Source organism: Myxine glutinosa, chromosome 1 (genome assembly GCF_964187855.1).
Source record: "Myxine glutinosa chromosome 1, kmMyxGlut1.1, whole genome shotgun sequence".
Classification (NCBI taxonomy): domain Eukaryota; kingdom Metazoa; phylum Chordata; class Myxini; order Myxiniformes; family Myxinidae; genus Myxine; species Myxine glutinosa.
This window is the reverse complement of record NC_136261.1, coordinates 104,027,070-104,040,209: the sequence shown is the minus strand read 5'-3', so window position 1 is coordinate 104,040,209 and position 13,140 is coordinate 104,027,070. Positions and strand designations below refer to the sequence as shown.

At 51.7% G+C, this 13,140-nt stretch overlaps 1 protein-coding gene across 1 annotated transcript in view; it reads left to right on the top strand.

Moving 5' to 3' along the window:
• The window catches only part of LOC137412327 (cationic amino acid transporter 2-like), a gene marked incomplete at its 5' end in the record, with an annotated part of 113,322 nt that overhangs the window by 35,817 nt on the left and 64,365 nt on the right, over positions 1 to 13,140 (top strand). The window lies entirely within an intron of this gene.

The following is a 13,140-nucleotide window of genomic DNA, read 5'->3' as shown; positions in this document are numbered from 1 at the left end:
CGCGGAGTTATAACTTATTTCATTTCTAGGTTGGCCGTAGCAATTCGACAAGCCATAGCCATGACAACTGTAAGTGCTGTTATACATATGAAAAAGAACTGGTATATATACCCACTCGTTACCGTCCGTCTGGCCGCACGTTCGCCTTAGGGCCCCCCTGCGGTCACCTTGCGGGCACCTTGAGGCTACCTTGCGTCTGCCTTGAAAATTCTATGGCCGCCGCAGGGACGCCCTAAGGTCACCGTGCGACATCAAATCAAAGACCGTATGGCACCCCCACGTTTTCGGTCTCCACAATTTCTAAATACCCCGTGCGGCTACCCGAAAAATAAAAACATATGTGACTGCTACATTGTGTGACCGTGGAAATACTGCGGCCGCCATATAATTGCTAGTGGCCGTAGATTTTTTAGACCCTACGGCCGCCGAGCCAAATGTGACTGAAGCATTAGCAAAACTAGGCATGGTCCAAGTAGCCGTCAAGTATCGGCTGTTTGTTAACAGCCGATAACATGTACACTTGATTCTATATAAAAATCCGACAGTGACAATGCACTGTCGGAGATTTAACTCGCCCCGAAAAAGCGTTATCAACACAATTTCAACGTAATTCCACCATAAACAAATCTGACCTTTATTGTTATGCCTAATACTTTTGAATAAAATTTGTAATTGGTCACTGTAGGAGCAGGTAGAGGCAAGTAAAGGCTGTGTTTTTCTGTGTATGTGAAGGTGTATGATATCGGCTGTTGACAAACAGCCGATACTTGACAGCGAGGTCCAAGGTGTTTTTGTGGTCTGACAAGACTAAGAAGATGTGTTGTGATTTGGCTTTCAGATGGATCCAATGCAGTGAATGCAAGCAATGGGCCCACGAAAACGAAACTGACTATGAGGGTATCGGTGCTTTCGTCTGTGACGAGTGTTGCTGAGGTTGTTGTTCACTGAAAAATCGGAAAGTAACATTTGTCCCAGGGAACACAACAACAACAACAACATGCATTTTAAAGGCCATTTTCCCTGCTAGAGTGGGGGTTAGCCTTGCGGTCCCCATGACAATCTTCTCCATTTTGCCCTATTTTCTGCATCTCTCCTTGTTAACCCCCTTGCCCACATTTCTTCTTCCACCATCTTTAGCCAGGTCTTTCTCGGTCTTCCCCGTCTTCTACTTCCTTTTACATTCATTTCCATCACTCTTCTCAACCAGTCACTTTCATCCTTCCTCAACACATGACCAAACCATCTCAACCTGTTCCTCTTCACAGCATCAATCACAGGCTCTATTCCCATCATCTTTCGCTATTCATCATTTGTCTTCCTCTCTCTCAACGATACTCCGCACATCCGTCGATCCATTCGCATTTCCACCAGGGAACATTTGTCAAAAATAAACTAGACTTACCACATTGAGGTAATATGGACCCGAGGTCCATATTACCCCATGGGGGGGAGGGGGGGGTCCATATTCCCCACGTTGTTTGAAATATGGACACTGATGGCATATTTTCATTTGTCCCCTCAATCATATGTCTGATTTTATTCAACCCAAACTGCACGGGGATGTAGTCTGTCTGGTTGTCTAAATAAACCATTATTTGGAAATTTTCCTTGTCTATTTGTATAGCCCCCATCGGGACTTTGGCTTAGGGGGTCCGTATTACCCCCACCTACCATATATATATATATATATTTATATATATATATATATATATATATATATATATATATATATATATATATATATATATATATATATATATATATTGTCGCGATCCCGCCTGTGAAATGTTTCCCAGCACGGAATACGGACGTTAATGTCCGGGCTTCAAGTAGTCCACGGGGTGGACAAAGAGAACTCAAGAAACACAACTGTGTTTTAATCGGCCTCTAGGGGTAGGCGCGATGATTTATTGGCTCGATCACAAAATCCAGGGATGGTAACAAAATGGAATAAACTGCACAAAGCCTGCAGGAACTGTCGGCAACAGACGCTCCAAACAGGACGCAGGTAAGATCACTCGCGGCTCCAATCGACGATCTCCGGGACTCGGAGGGTAACAGGATGGAATTCACCGCACAAGGCCGGCAGGAACGGTCGGCCAGCAGCTCCAACACGAAGCAGGCAATCACTCGCGGTTCCAATCTACGAGATCCGGGAATCACTCGTTCTCGTCCGGAGTTACTCGCTCGTAAAATACCGAACTGTAATCGACCAGCCCAACTCGGCTGTCGTGAGGATTCAAGGAAAGCCCTTTTGAGATTTCCCACTCGGAGCCTTCGAGCCGCGTCCGTTGCACAAGATCGCGACCGCGCTCTCTGGACTCTCCACCAATCACGTGCCGAATCGCCTCCCGATCGCGTGAGGCTCCAAGGAGGCCACGTCACGCGGTGGGCGGGGCACCAAATCTGGGTGAGAACAGGTGGTTTCACCGGTGGTTTCTCACAGTCCTCCCCCCCTAAGTAAAAACCCCGTCGAATAGACGGCGTTTTTAAAACCAGTATTTGTAGTAGGTGCAAATCACATGGCAAGATGATGGCGGTAATCGCTAACAGGCAATTAACGCAATTAACAATTATTAACACTTATTAACAACAATAACGCAACAACACAACAATACAACGCAACGCAATAGCGCAACAATAACGCAATTATTAACGCACAGGCAATTAACAGGCATTAACAGGTTAACAATGAACCAGTTGGGTTTTTTTTTTTTTTTTTTTTTCACACACAAATTTTAACACCATACACCACATTAATATCTACCCTACAAGAGTTACACTTCACACAAAGCACAATAGAGAGGCAAGGGGGCCAAACTCAAGTTGGGGGAAGCGTTGACAGGAAGGAAACGGGCCGAGACCTAGAGCGGCGGGTACTCCTCCGGTGTCGAGAACAACAGTCATATGCGTAATGACCCCTTTCACCGCACTGGTAACATCGATCGTTCGGGTCGAAAGGCCTGCGGACCAAAGGGCGTCTGAAACGAGGCCGCCGCGACATGCCATTCGACATCTCGACGCACACACGCGATCCGCAAATTAACCTTCCATCAAGGGCTCTGACCGAATCTTCAGCATCTCGTGGCTCTTCAAACTCAACAACTGCAAATCCAGGTGGGTTTCGAGCAACCCATACGTTGCGGAGTGGTCCGTAATGTTCGAAGACCCTCCCTAGCTCGGCTTTCGCTGCTCCATTGCCCAGGTTTCCCACATATACCTTAGCATTAGCGTTCCTGCTGAATCGCGACATGGCGGGAGCGGTCCCTGAGGAGCACGGCACCTGAGGGTGGCTTGACGGGAGGCTCGGGTGGACTTCAGCTGACGCAACGTCACCGTCGGGAACTGGAGTCGAGGCGCTAGGCTCCTCGGGCCAGAGTGAAGATATGTCTGACTCCGCCACTCTCTCCGCCTGTTTACTCTGGGATCTAGTGACCCCCCCACAGGTCAGAGTCAATGACTCCTCCCTGGCCATGGCATCATTGCCAATCAGCAAGGAGACCCCGGGTATCGGGTAGTAGGGTACCACCACACAGGTCACTGGACCCTTAAAAATGTCACTCCGGACCTCGAGGAGGGCAAGGGGATACCGGCCAAGAACCCGGTCAATGCCCCGAAGGAGGGTATACTCGCCGGTATAACGCATCTGAGAGGCCGGAACTACCCCCGCCCGGAGAACACACCGTGTCGCCCCAGTATCCCGAAGGTATTGGGCCTCAAACTTCAGCATCGAATCAGGGCCACCCACTAAGGCTGTCCCTGAATAATCCTGGTACAGTGGATGAATGGAATTAGCCTAGGTGGCAGTGACCTCGGTCACCGATGCCACCGTCGTGTGCGAGGGCCCGGCGGATGAGCTCCACTGATCTCCCTCCGACTTAACAGGAGGGTTGCCTCGGTAGGCCGGACTAGCGGGATTAGAGAAGCAGCGGTTTTCACCGTGCCCCACGCGTTTGCAGAAATCGCACCAGGGCCCTGCCCTGGTCTGCGGCTCGCGACCGCCACCAGTGGAGGGCATCGGAGAACCCCTCCCCTCGATCCAGCCGCCGGGCAGACGGGGGGCGGTCTTGATCGCAGACTCCTCCGTCTTACGACGCGACTGCGTGACTTGCAGCATTTTGCACGCCAAAACATGTTTATCAATAAGGTTGACGCAGTCTGCCAAGGAAACAGTGTCTTTGTCGACAAGAAACAATGCTAAGTCAGGCGGAAGCTGTTGATCGATACGGTAACGCACCAGGAGTTCCGCAACCGCTTGAGGTAACTCAACCTTGCTCCCCTTGAACCATCTCTGCAGCTGTTCCAACAAGGCCCGCGAATGTTCCTCATAGGTTTGACTGGACTCACGAGTCCAGCTGAAAAAATTTCTCCTATAAATACATGCGGACACCGCATAGGCGTTCAAAATCTCGGCCTTCAATGCCCTGTATTTGTTTGCGTCCTCGGTTGCCATCCTCGCATATACCTCCCTCGCCTTCTCAGATAGATGGCTCACAAGATGGCCGACCCACAAGCTCTCATCAATGCCACCGGCAGCCAACAACTTCTCCGCCATCTCCAGATACGCTTCTGGCTTCGTGTCTCCCGTCCAGTCCGGCAAACGAACATGAACAGTTCCCGGGACTCTTGCAGCAGACCCCTCTGCCCGCGGTCGTTCAGTCAACATTCGCAACTCATGCTCTCTGACGCGTTCAGCTTCTGCTGCTGCCGCACGCTCTCTCTCTCTCTCACGCTCTCTCTCTGCTGCTGTCTCTGCTGCCGCATGCGCTCTCTCTGCTGCTGCACGCTCTCCCTCTGCTGCTGCCGCACGCTCTCTCTCTCTCTCACGCTCTCTCTCTGCTGCTGTCTCTGCTGCCGCATGCGCTCTCTCTGCTGCTGCACGCTCTCCCTCTGCTGCTGCCCGCTCTCCCTCTGCTGCCGCAGCACGCTCTGCCTCTGCCCTGTCATTCTCCCTGTTATACATGTCAAGTTGTTGAACCGGAGTCAGCCCGGTCCAGAAGGGCGAACGCATGCATTTAGTCATGATGGAATCGCTTCCTAACATCTCGGGTTGAGTGACCGGGTCAAGGCTGCTTGCGTCGCTCACATCGCCACCCACGTGACTGTCAACATGATCAGGTTGAACTCTCACTTCTCTGGTCGACATAGCTTGGCTACGAGTTATCATAAGACAAGGCACAAAACACAACGCTCAAACACAACGCTCTGTTGGGGAAATACGACACGAACTACACAATATCACCCGCACATCAAATTGCCAATGAGAAAAATACCACGTACAAATACTCACGTTTTTTTTTTTTTTTGTCGGTTGTTTGGAGGGATCCGAGGCTCACTTATTCTGCAGTGAAGCACCACCCAAGACAGCGTCCTACGGCGAGAAAGTTCCTCCAAGACGGCGTCCGCTGGTGAGAAGATGCAGAGAAGATGCAGATGCCGAATTCCCGTCTCAATTCGAATGTCTCTCACTTGAAAGATCCTAGGACGAGCAACCCATTTGTCGCGATCCCGCCTGTGAAATGTTTCCCAGCACGGAATACGGACGTTAATGTCCGGGCTTCAAGTAGTCCACGGGGTGGACAAAGAGAACTCAAGAAACACAACTGTGTTTTAATCGGCCTCTAGGGGTAGGCGCGATGATTTATTGGCTCGATCACAAAATCCAGGGATGGTAACAAAATGGAATAAACTGCACAAAGCCTGCAGGAACTGTCGGCAACAGACGCTCCAAACAGGACGCAGGTAAGATCACTCGCGGCTCCAATCGACGATCTCCGGGACTCGGAGGGTAACAGGATGGAATTCACCGCACAAGGCCGGCAGGAACGGTCGGCCAGCAGCTCCAACACGAAGCAGGCAATCACTCGCGGTTCCAATCTACGAGATCCGGGAATCACTCGTTCTCGTCCGGAGTTACTCGCTCGTAAAATACCGAACTGTAATCGACCAGCCCAACTCGGCTGTCGTGAGGATTCAAGGAAAGCCCTTTTGAGATTTCCCACTCGGAGCCTTCGAGCCGCGTCCGTTGCACAAGATCGCGACCGCGCTCTCTGGACTCTCCACCAATCACGTGCCGAATCGCCTCCCGATCGCGTGAGGCTCCAAGGAGGCCACGTCACGCGGTGGGCGGGGCACCAAATCTGGGTGAGAACAGGTGGTTTCTCACAATATATATATATATATATATATATATATATATATATATATATTGTTATAGATCGCGGTTAGGACGTTATAGACCGAGCGGTGGTTTAAAACCGCGACCTAACAAAACTCACCCGATTCCACCCGAACGTTGGTTGTATCGCACCCTAGCTGCTCAATGAGGGAAAACACAAAAGTGACGCAATGCAAGAGGAAAACGGAGACAAAAAAAAAGGTTTGAAATACTACTACATTTATTCCTACTATTTACACACAAGCAAAAAGACAGATGTCACGTTTATTTACAAGCACAAGACGCAGGTGACACAGTGCAAATTTAGCTTACCTACAGACTTAACTTATATCCCAGGACAGAACAAACAGAACGCTGACTCACGCGGGGAATGCCAGGGATGGCAGAAGGTGGATGGCTGGCGGGAGAGGAAAGGTCCAAGGGGGGGTCTTGCAGCTCAATCGTGCGTTTGGCAGCCGCCGTTCCTTTTTGTTGGCCCTGCTCCAAACCGCCGTTCAGGCCCCCTTTGGCGGTTGCCGGGTGTCGCTGCTGCGGCGGCCTCCGTCCGCTGCGTTCCCAGGACTTGTCTCACTGGTCTGGTCCCTCAACCCTCAACCCTCAACTCTTTCTTGCTTCTCTCACTTCTCACCACCGACTCCTCTCTCTGGCAACCGACTGTGACCAACTCCTTGCAACCAACTCCTCCTCTCTTCACAACCCTTCTTTTTCCAACCCAGAGTGCATCTCTCTTTCTTCTTTTTCTTTGCTCCACTTCCGGTTGCGCCCTTTTATAGCGCCCCCAGCGATCACGCCCCCGGCGCTTTGGACACGCCCATCGGGGCGCTCACCTCGGCCCTGGCTGGTCGCACGACCCTCGGGCTCCGCCCCGGACGACGACGGGCGGGCGCGCCCCTCCCCTCCTCTGACGAGGTGGAGACACGCCTTTCTTCCCTGACTCGAGCCTCGTGGTCAATGGCGGTTATTGGAGGGGAGGTGATTGGGAATCGAGGGCTCAGCAATCACGAAAGGGGATGTAATATGGCAATCGAGGGTCGGCAATCACGAAAGGGGGATGTGAAGGAAATGGGGATTTTTGGGGATGGGAATGAAAGGGGGATCTATTCTCTTTCACTGGTGCAATGGAGTACTTCAATTAATGGGAGACACAGCCTTATCCTAAAACACAGAATAAGATATAACTGTCAAAAGAAAAGATATATCGTGTCCTGCATGTATGTTTTTATGGACTAACTACGGGAATGCCCTTTGACCTTTATACAACCACAACGGAGGGAGTAGGGGTGATATTTTACAACATTTTACCACCACAACAAAATAAAAAAAAACATTCTCATATTCACAACACTGCACCCTCCTCCCCTTAGGCACGTCCCGGGCCTATTACTTTTACCTTAGTGTGGCATGTAGGTGTAGTTCCCTCTACTTTTAACCTGACCCTGAGTGCGACTGGTTTTAAAACATAAATAAATGTGTCCCGCTGCTCCATTGCACCCTGCCTAACAGACTTACGCCCACAGTTAACCGAATTGCGGAATGGTCTTCAAACTATACACTGACGGTGGGGAGCATTATTTACACTGACGCTAATTTTATTTACAAAACTAACCCAGGACCTGTAATTGTTCTTTCTGGGGGGAGGACAGTCTGCTCTGCATCAATGCACCATTAAAGCACCCAAAAGCGCACCAATACACACCCAAGCACCAATCGGTGCAGTCACCATTGTTCAATGAATAAAATAAAACCAACAAACCCAACCCTGCAGGTGTCTCTTGCTCTTCGGCTCCCTCTGCTGGTTATTATTATTTCTTCCAGTTGTCATTTTCATTTGCTTTGCTTACTGGCGGCCTCTTTGCAATAAAGCTTGCCCAAACGTGTTCATTTTATTTATCTTTATTTATGGCCCACAGGGCCGACTACGTGTGGTTCACCTGTGGGGCATCGGTGCCCTGTGGCCAAGGTCCGCCAGCAAGATTTCGGGCCCTCATGGCCGGTTCCAGCAGAGGGGCCATGCCCCAACCCATGGGGTCCATAAGTGGTGCTCGGCCACTGACATGTGGTCCATAATGTGGTGCATCGATGCAGACAGCTGATTCTGGGAATTTCGGGCGCACAATGGCCGACCCACGCACGCTCCCCTCGGCGCCCAACGGCGCTCAGGTCCTCATGTGGGAGACAAAAAGGGGGGACAAGACAGATGAGCGAGGGGTAAGGTCTCAAGGGTACACATCAAAAAGGCAATGCAAGGCGAAATGCGTACGGAGGGCGAAGTGAGAAAGCTCGTCCCTACCGTACGTCACCCCCCTGTTACCTAGCCCACCCTTGCCCTTACCCCATATGTACAAAACCTACACATTACCAATTCGTCACTACTGTCACGTCTTCCCCATATTTCCCCTATATCAAATTCGTCACCACAATCCCTCTACTTCAAAAATTTGCCATCATCAATTCATCATCAATCCTCATATGGAGGCAGAGATGGAACATCAAAGCACAATGTCACACCCACGTCATGATGCGTCTCACATTCCAAACATTTGCATCATAAAAAATAATCAAAACATGGCATGGTGTGGAGTACCTGTCACCTCAGGTGAGTGGATGCAGATGGTGCGAGGAGATCCTTCATCCTAACTATCCTCTAAATGACTTTAACACACTTTACACTACCCGGGGTCTTTCTCCGGCCAAACCATTGGCCCTCTTACACTATGGGTTCTAAAAACCAATTCCCATTGGCCAAACTGTGGTGCTTTTCAATTTGGGGTCTCACTCCCCCGATTCATCTCCCGGTGCCCTCGCACAATTTCTGGGCTGCGACGTGTAACTCTCCCAGCAGGTCTACCCACCTGCACACCCCCACCACTGCAGTTGCCTCCGAGCTTACCTGCTCCTTACCCTAACCTAACTACCTGGGGAAGGCCCTCTGGCGCTCTCCCCACTCGGTGCCCTCTCTGGCACTGGGCTGCCCGATCCACACCCGGGATCCTCAGGCACCCACTCACAACTACCGGCTCCCAGAGCCCACCTGCGGCCTCACCTGGCCGACATCCTCACAGTGGTGGAGTGCCCAACCAACTACACACACTAACAGGCTACACGCCCAGCCATTTCCACAACACTAATGCACCCATCCAAATACCATTCTGTCACCCGCACCACAGATGCCAATATCCAACCACAATTTACCTGTACCCTCTACCTAACACTTACACTACCCGCCCCGGGTATCCGTGATGGGGGTCCACTCTTCCCCCATTCACACCTTCGCACCATCCACTCCACTCCACAATTTCCACCATTCTCACTCCACTACCATCCATTCCAATACTCCATTTCATTTATTCCATACACCTGTCTTCCATTCACCTGTCGTTGCACACCTGTGCAATCTCACCTGGTGCGACCTGCACCCTCCTCCTCTTTCTGGACCAGTTGGTCAACACAACACACATCACCATCACTCGTCTACTTATTAGGTCCTCTCGGTGCGCCAATTCACATCTACAGCCCGGCTTCGTACAGCCGAGCAATGAACGCGGGTCGTTTTGTGCCAGCGGCTGGATACGTCCCGCATTCGGGGCAGGGACGGAGGCTTACCCGGGCCGAGATCCCATGCACCACCTCGGCGTGGAGCCATCCAATGTCCCGATCTCGACCTGCCGGCATGTCTCAATAGAAAGTGGTCGCCATGACGACCCTTCCTATCGGGCTGCCCGCTCCACCCAGTGGAGCCCGGACGCGGCCGTTCCACGCGAGGCCCAGCGTGGATCGCGCACGGCGGTTCTTTCGAAACCGCCGTGGTTCGGATCCCCACCGGTTCTCGCGGCACGCGAAGCCCGGCACGCACCGAGGGCCCGAGTCGGCTATAAGTCGTTCTAACCTTTAACCCGGTTATCGTCGACGCTTCACCTGCAGGCTTACATGCATATGCTACCCCTTTCGTGCTCATACATGCAGCCGTTCCCATTCTCCTCGTACCTTTCCTTACGCACCTCGGTACACTCACTCCGCTCACCGACTTGGTCACACACCTGACCACCGAACACCTTGGCACACATTCGTCGCTCGCACACCTCACCAACACACCTCTTCGCGCCCCTTTCTCGGTCACCTCCTCTGTGACAATCACAGGTGTGCTCTCACTCACACACCCAACCACGTGCCTCACTACCAACTCAAATGTGCCTTCCCACACACGCTCTACCATTCCAGGTGTGCATCCTTGCTCACCTGTCACAACCAACTCACGCTCCGTTTCACTCTCACTACTCTCACCTCCACTCTTGACAGCGCACTCACCCTTACTCTCGACGGCACACTCTTTCCTCATGCACCCGTCCGTTACACACCTTTCTCGCGCATCCTCTCGCGCACACTTTTTCGTTACCTCCTCCGTAACACTCACCACACCGCGCTTCCCTGTGCTCCCTCGCACACGCGCTACGACCGACTCACTCCTGACGGCACACTCACTCCTCGGCGTGCACTTTTTCCTCACACACCCCATGGTCGGACATTCTCGCACACCTCTTTTTTCGCACACCAGACCTGTCGCACACTTCACCAACGGCCTCTCACGAACACCCGGATCCAATCCAATCCCCAAGCCGACTGAAGCTTTCCTCACATCATATACATTGCCACTCACCTTGGCACCTCGTCCCCGCACCTCCTTTGCCACCTGCAAACTTTTTATTTGGTTAGTGAGCACCGCATCATGATTTGAACACAGACCTTGTACATATTCCATGACTTCCTCCTTTATCTCCCTCTTAGTTTCTGTCCGTCCCTTCTTGATTTCACTCACCTCTTCTCCCACTTCCTCTAATTTTTGTTTAACCTCTTTTATTTCTCCGTGCGTCTCCTCAAGCTCGTCCTCTAAGGCTACCGTGACCGTCTCTATGTGCATCCTTACCTCCCGGTCCTTTGTCTCCATTATCTCTGTCACCTCCTCCACCCTCATTGTCAGTTCCTTCCGTACCATCTGACATTGCCTCTGCGTCGCTATTAATTCGTTTTTAATTTCTTTTTGTGTCGCCTTTAACCCTCCTAGTACCGCAGTGTTCTTTTGAACCTGCTCCACTAACTTAGTTTGTCCCTCTGTCAGCTGCTCCACCTCCTCCGTCAGATCTTCTATTCCCCCTTGTAACTTTGCCGTATTATTTCTCACCTCTTTCTCTATACGCTTTTCGCCTCGCTTTACCTCCTCGCGTAGCCCCAAAACCTCCTCACTCACCCCTCGTCGTATTTCCTCCATCTGGTTCCCCATCTGTTCGATTTCCCGGGCGGATTGTTCCCCTATTTCCCGCACTTTGTCCTCCATCCTATTTTCTAACCCCATTAACCCATTTTTCACCCCCTCTAACTGATTCTCCTGGGCAGCCATTCTGTTTTCCACCCCCGTTAACCCATTCTTTACCTCTTTTATCCCGTTGTCTAACCCCTCAAAATTATTGTCTAACTTCCCAAATTTCTTGTCTAACTCCTCAAAATTATTGTCTAACTTCCCAAATTTCTTGTCTAATCCCTCACCGGTGCCCCTCGCTTCGTCCCTCATTACCCACAATTGCTCGCCCTGAGCATCCATCCGGTTCCCCATTACCCCCATTTGGTTTCCCATTACCCCCATTTGGTTTCCCAAGTCATTCCTCAGGTCTTCACTTGTCTGGACCATGAGCGCCTTTATTTGTTCCATAAATAGGCCCCAATCCATCGGCGGCGCTGCTACGGTCACGGGCGCGGCCAAATTTGGCGCCACAATAATCATGTGCGCGAGCGCGCCATTTTGCGCGCCTGAAATTCCCGCAACCACATTGCCATTTTCCTCCTCCCTTTCTTCCCCGAAGTCCTGGGTTATTTCTAACCCCTCTATCTCTCCCACCGGCATCCCGTCGCCTTGGACAGCCATGGCGCGATTTCAAAATTCGGGCTTTTCCTTTAAAACAAAACAAATTTCGGTATTTTATAATTTTGAGCGCGTGTAGCGCGCTCCGGGTCGATCTCACTCCCCGACACCAATTGTTATAGATCGCGGTTAGGATGTTATAGACCGAGCGGTGGTTTAAAACCGCGACCTAACAAAACTCACCCGATTCCACCCGAACGTTGGTTGTATCGCACCCTAGCTGCTCAATGAGGGAAAAGACAAAAGCGACGCAATTCAAGAGGAAAACGGAGACAAAAAAAAAGGTTTGAAATACTACTACATTTATTCCTACTATTTACACACAAGCAAAAAGACAGATGTCACGTTTATTTACAAGCACAAGACGCAGGTGACACAGTGCAAATTTAGCTTACCTACAGACTTAACTTATATCCCAGGACAGAACAAACAGAACGCTGACTCACGCGGGGAATGCCAGGGATGGCAGAAGGTGGATGGCTGGCGGGAGAGGAAAGGTCCAAGGGGGGGTCTTGCAGCTCAATCGTGCGTTTGGCAGCCGCCGTTCCTTTTTGTTGGCCCTGCTCCAAACCGCCGTTCAGGCCCCCTTTGGCGGTTGCCGGGTGTCGCTGCTGCGGCGGCCTCCGTCCGCTGCGTTCCCAGGACTTGTCTCACTGGTCTGGTCCCTCAACCCTCAACCCTCAACTCTTTCTTGCTTCTCTCACTTCTCACCACCGACTCCTCTCTCTGGCAACCGACTGTGACCAACTCCTTGCAACCAACTCCTCCTCTCTTCACAACCCTTCTTTTTCCAACCCAGAGTGCATCTCTCTTTCTTCTTTTTCTTTGCTCCACTTCCGGTTGCGCCCTTTTATAGCGCCCCCAGCGATCACGCCCCCGGCGCTTTGGACACGCCCATCGGGGCGCTCACCTCGGCCCTGGCTGGTCGCACGACCCTCGGGCTCCGCCCCGGACGACGACGGGCGGGCGCGCCCCTCCCCTCCTCTGACGAGGTGGAGACACGCCTTTCTTCCCTGACTCGAGCCTCGTGGTCAATGGCGGTTATTGGAGG